The 6,000-nt window shown below is 45.6% G+C and overlaps 1 long non-coding RNA gene across 1 annotated transcript in view; it reads right to left on the minus strand.

Annotated features, from left to right (window-relative positions):
• Positions 1–270, minus strand: part of LOC309864853 — a 36,098-nt gene extending 35,828 nt beyond the window's left edge. The window contains exon 1 of the long non-coding RNA XR_014311794.1: positions 202–270. This is a non-coding gene — a long non-coding RNA (uncharacterized lncRNA). The remainder of the gene's footprint in view (positions 1–201) is intronic.
• Between the last annotated feature and the right edge of the window lie 5,730 nt (positions 271–6,000).

Here is a 6,000-nt window from a genome sequence, read left to right on the forward strand (position 1 = left end):
TGACAGAACCAGCACTCAAACCCCACAGGCTCCAAAATCCGTTAGCTTAACCAAGAATGCTATGTCATGATTCATACCAGAGACATGACACCGAGGAAGAGAAAGAGAGGAAGTGGGTGCAGCAGAAGAAAAAAAGATGAAGAGAAAGAAGAGAAAGTGGGGATCAAGAGCAGGAAAGACGGAGGGAGGACAGGAGCTCACCAGGTCCCAGGAACGTGTCCTCCACTTTGAGAGGCAGCAGCTGTATCTGGTTGGTGCCTCAGAGGTCAGGGACCCGCCCAGGCTGTGCAAACTCTCAAGAGACTGATGAATAAGCCAGAATATTAGCTCATTAGTACCAGGGAGAACTGTAACTTCTGAGAAAACCAGAACCTCATGTCCATTGGTGGGAGGCCTGCGCACGTGGGAAATGAATGACTCTCATCCGAAGACTGCGTAGTAAGCAAGGACTCTGCCAGAGATGAGCAGGCTGATACTTAATGGCTCGTGTCGGTGAGTTATGATTGCCTGATGCTCCGACTCCTCTCGGGCCTGCCTGTCAAGCAGAGCGGATGTTCCTGTCAGCCAGATGGGCCACTTTGCCCTGGACAGCACAGGGGAAAAAAAAAAAAAAAAAAAAAAACACCTGACAAATCACGGATCCTCCAAGTTCCTTTCCTCTCAGTGATACACGGACCACCCCCCTTTAGTTAACACATTTGTTTCCCAGACAAGGCACATTGGGATTGATTACATTTCACAATTGATCAGGCTCCATGATCACAGATGCTAAACTTCATTATGCATGGATTCTTCTTACTAGTTTTTCTCTCTGAGGACAACCAAATCCTGAAACAAGGGAACAAAACAAAACAAAACTCTCCTCTTGGGCCTGTGGGCTGACTGTACCTTATTCTTGGTCCTAAAGCTGATTTCAGCCCCTGGGTAGGCTGTAGCTCTCCATCCCAGGAAAGGGTCTGATTTTTGTCCTCACAGTGTGATGATATGGGGCTTCGGTTGAAAGTGGAACATGATGGGATGGGGTGGAAACCAGGCCTGGGGTGTGTAGGTACATGCCGACTCCAGTGTGAAAGAATGAATGTAATTTAAAAAATAAAATTATGACTCCCCTTAAGCAAATCTGATTTCAGCCAGGCTGTTCATAAAAGCTGTCAGTAGGCTGCCTAGCTTAGAGAATTTCTGTGTTATGAGACAAAATCCCTTACCAAGAGCAAACTTTTCCACTACGCCCGCTTAAAGTCATATTTAAAGCTACTGGGCACCTCTATATTCTAGATGCTATGTCAGATTGCTGCATGCATGCCTTTGTTACTCATTCTGTGTAATAAATTGCCCCAAGACTTGCAACTTAAAACAACACACATGTATTGCCTCATGGTTCCTGTGGTTCCAAGCACAATTTTGCTGGGTCTTCTGGTTCCCAGGAGCCCACAGTCTTATCTCAAATCTCCACCTGAAGGACCCATTTTCAAACTCACTCACATTGTTGTCAAAACTTACTTCCCCTTGAGCTGTGCGAGTACATTTCTCATGGAGCTGTCATGAGCTTGTGGCACAAGACCTCCACTGTTCCTTTCCATGTGCACCTCTCCACAGAGCATCTTATAACTTGGAAGCTTGCTTCCTTAGAGAGCAGAGAGTACCAGAAAGAGAAGGCGCTAGCAAAACAGAAGCCAAAGTCTTTGTAATCTACTCTTAGAAGTGCACCCCAACATTTTGCCACATTCTGTTGGTTAACATTTAGTCACTAAGACCAGCCCATGCCCAAAGGGAGGGGATACATAGGAGGTGAATACCAGGAGGTGAGAATAGTAGGGAGCCATGTCAGAAGCATATGGTCTCCTCAAGACATGGTCACAAGGTGTGATCTCTTCAAGGCAGCCCTATGATACAGAAGCTACTATTAGTCTGCATTTCACAGATGGCAGAAGCTGAAGCTCGGAAAGGATAAGTAAGTTGTCTGAGATAACACAGCTCATTGATGGTAGAACCAGAACTCAAACACAAGTCTGTTTTAATAACAATTCCCTAAAACTCAGCCTGGTGAGGGAAGTATCTGGATTCAAGTGATTTTCCCATAGTGATCCCAAGATTCTAACCCAAAAAGGGCCACCCATGCTGTCATTGGGTAGGGTTGATTGCCACTAATTTAGCACGAGACCTGTTTGAAGAGAACCCAAATATTAGTGACCACAGCATGAAGACCAATATCTAGACCTTCCCAATTCTAGACTTCTAACTTCAGACTAGCCGTGGAGCTGGCTGGTGCTCCCCCACCTTGGCTTTGCCCTTCTTTCAGTCACTGGCTGGTTTCCATAACCTCTCATCATAACTTGTGATTGTGTCTCAATTATTCTCCTGGGCAACCTGTCCAATGATATGACTCTGGAACTACCTGACTTAGTGCAGTAATATCTCATAGACGCGTGTCAGACACTACTTTATGTAAAGCATTGAGTGATGCAGGGGAAAATAAGATATGGTATGTTGAACTGCACTGTCCAGTACAGTAGCTACCAGCCATGTACAAGTGCTAGTGAGCACTTGAAAAGTGGCTAGTCTGAAATGAGATGTGCTAAAACTGTGAAATAGCTATTTCAAAAGTTTCTATGAAAACAAGTAAAATTAGCTCATTAATAACTTTTATATTGATTACATGTTCAAAGGTAATATTGGAGATATTTTGAGTTAAGATAAAATATACTACCGAGATTAATTTTCCTTTTTTTTTTCCTTGTGTGTGACTTGTTGTACTTCTCTTGGGCAGCACGGGTCGAGAGATAGAGGGCTTATTCTGTGCCAGGCCCTGTGTTCAACACTGAACACAAATTGTTTCATTTCATTCTCATAAGAAACTCACACAGTGGGGGCACCTGGGTGGCATTGTCTGTTAAGGATTCAGCTCTTGGTTTTTGGCTCATGTCATGACTTCAGGGCTGTGAGATTGAGAACCGTGTCAGGCTCCATGCTCGCTCTGAGTCTGCTTGAGATTCTCTCTCCCTCTCCCTCTGCCCCTCCCCTCATGCTCACTCTCGTTCTCTCTCTTTCTCTAAAATAAATAAATAGGGGTACCTGGGTTGCTCAGTCAGTTAAGTGTCTGCCTTCAGCTCAGGTCATGGTCCCAGGGTCCTGGGATCGAACCCCACATCGGGCTCTCTGCTCAGTGGGGAGCCTGCTTCCTCCTCTCTCTCTCTGCCTGCCTCTCTGCCTGTTTGTGTGCTCCCTCTCTCTCCCTCCCCCTCTCTCTCTCTCTCCCTCTCTCTCTCAATGTCAAATAAATAAATAAATAAAATCTTTTAAAATAATAATGATAAAATAATATAAAAAATAAAACAAAGAAGTCTGAAAGGAAGGAAGGAAAGAAAGAAAGAGGAAGAGTGTGTGTGAGGGGGGTGGAGAGAGGAAAGAAGGAAAGGAGCAGGGAAGGAAGGAAGTCCACACAATAGACATCACTATCTCTTTTACAGCTAATGTGGTGACCAGCAGGGCTGAAACAACTTACCCAAAGTCCCACAGTAAGTGGGTGAGCAAAGCCCATCAGAGAGATGAATACACATCTGTCTGCTCAGTGAGAGAGGAACAGGACCAGGAACAGGACCACGAGAAAAAGTAGTCACTACCTTAGAAGAGCAAGGAAGCCCTCTAGACAGAGATGATGCTTAAGATCGAGTGAGCCTGGGATAAAGACATCCATGGACCCAACAAACAGAAAGGACTTTTGAGCAGAGGAAGAGTAGTTGTGGAGTTGCAGAAACATGAAAGTGCATGGTGTGTTCGGGGAATGACAAGGGAAGAGAGGGCTTGAGCTCCAGGAACATGCATGGGGAGATGCGTTGGGCAAGATAAGCCGGGACACCATGCCCAGGAGTTTGGACTTCATCCTGAGAGTCCGTAGTCTCAACTCTGGCTGCACATTGGAATCTTTGGAAGAGGATTTTAAAAATAGCAATGCCCAGGTGCCCTCCCAGAACTGTTAAATCAGAAAGTTGAAGGAGCTGATGTCAGGGTGGCCCAGAGCCCAGAGTTTGTTAAACACTTCTGCAAGTGCTTCGAATGTGTGACCAAGGCTGAGAACCTCTCCACGGTAGTGTCAGTCTAAGGAAGAGCTTTACGAAACGGAGTCCGAGCATCACAGTATTTTGTTAGGAAGATCGTACTGAAGGTTGTGTGAGAAATGGATGACTGGACTTGAGAGACTGAAGGCAGGAAGTCCGGGCGGGGTTCTACTGGAATAGCCCAGGCCAGGGATGCTGAGTCCTAAGGGTATGTAGCTGATCGCATGCCTGGTCAGGAGAAAGACCGCTGCTATGCCTGTGGCCATCTTCAGCCCTCACTTCTCAATCATGCATCTCCAGCCTCCCATTCCCCTGCTTGTAGGTCTGTCCCATGTGGCATCCCATGGCCACCTCCAACTCCACACGTCCTGATTGGAACCATTACATCTCTGCAGAGCCTGCTTCCCCGGGTTCCCTCATTCTCCTCATGGCTCTCTGAAAACCCCATTCGACATCACCTCCTCCCTCTCCCTCTTTCCACATCCCTTCGGTCTCCAAGGATGGTCGCTTCTATCTGCAAAGGCCCTCAGAGATGCTCCTTCAGTTACTGCTCTGAGGAGCACCATGATATTCCCTGTGGCAACCACCCCGGGCTGGCTGCTCCAAGCCTTTCTCCCCATTCCCTGTTTAGAAATGCTGACATTTAGGGATCAGACAGGGAGATTTCATTTTGATTTAGGCCAACTTATGGAACCCTGACTGCACATTAGAATTAGTTGAGGGATTTTTTTAAAGTCCCAGTTTACAGGCCCTGCTGCTTGAAATTTTGATTCAGTAGGTCAGGTATGTGGCTCAGACATTTTATACATATATATAAAATTATATGTGTCTGTTACATATTAGAATCACCCAAGTATTTACAATTTTTTATATATTTACACTTGCCCAAGGTTATTCTACTATACAGCCAGAATTAAGAAGCATAACCTGAAACCAGTGCTTCTGAAAGTATGGTCCCTGAACCAGCAGCAGCCTATCTGGGAACTTGTTAGAAATAAAATTCTTGGACCCCACCCCAGACCTGCTAAACCAGGACCCTAAGGCCCAGCAATCTGTGTTTTAACAAGTCCTCCAAGCTTTGATAAGCACACTCAAATTTGAGAATCACCGGTCTAAATTATTCACATTAATCCCATTCCTATTTGGAGTGATTGATTTTCAGTGGGCCTGTGACCTAGTCCTGGCCAATGAAACATGAGGGAAAGTCTTCCTACCTAACAGAAAAAGGAGTTACACAAAAACAAAACTCTTTCTCTAACGTATATGCTTACTATGGGGAAGATGGCCTGTTCCTATATGAGGCTATAATGGTTGGTGCTATGGCAGCCATCTTGGGACTATAAGGAGAAAGTAGAGAGCATCAAAGGGAAGCTAATCCAGACTCTAATGATCTTGAGCTGCCAAAATAACCACCACTCCTGGAATTTTCTGATCTCATAGTTGATGTGAGATCATTAAATGACATTCCTTTTTAAGCCATTTTTAGTTGCCTAGTGTTTTACCTGTAGCCAATAGCAGCCTAATTTCTATAGCCTCCTGTTTGCCACAGCTCCAGGCTGTCCCCTTCAAAACCATCCTACTGTCAAGAACTGTGAAGAGTTTTTGGTCTCACCCCACTTACAAGTTCATGACTTAGCCTGGCAAAAGGCACAAGGCCTCCTAGGTCAGAGGTAAGGGACTATTTTGCCTTTGTGTAACCCGTAATAATATTTAGTATGTAGGGTACAGCAAGCAGCATATCTGCATGGGTTTCCCCTTGTCTCATAGCCAGCACACTGGGCTTCCATGGGTCCAGAAGGAGAGCTCAGACAAGGGGCTCTTATGACGCCTTAACCCCACATCTTTCCTCGCCCGGGAATCGGGGCTTTACAGAACACTCCTCCAACTTACTTCTCTATGGGATCCCTGGATCGTCTCTGTGCCCTTCACATTTCCCAGACTATGT

This window comes from Mustela nivalis (genome assembly GCF_964662115.1).
Source record: "Mustela nivalis genome assembly, chromosome: 5".
Lineage (NCBI taxonomy): Eukaryota > Metazoa > Chordata > Mammalia > Carnivora > Mustelidae > Mustela > Mustela nivalis.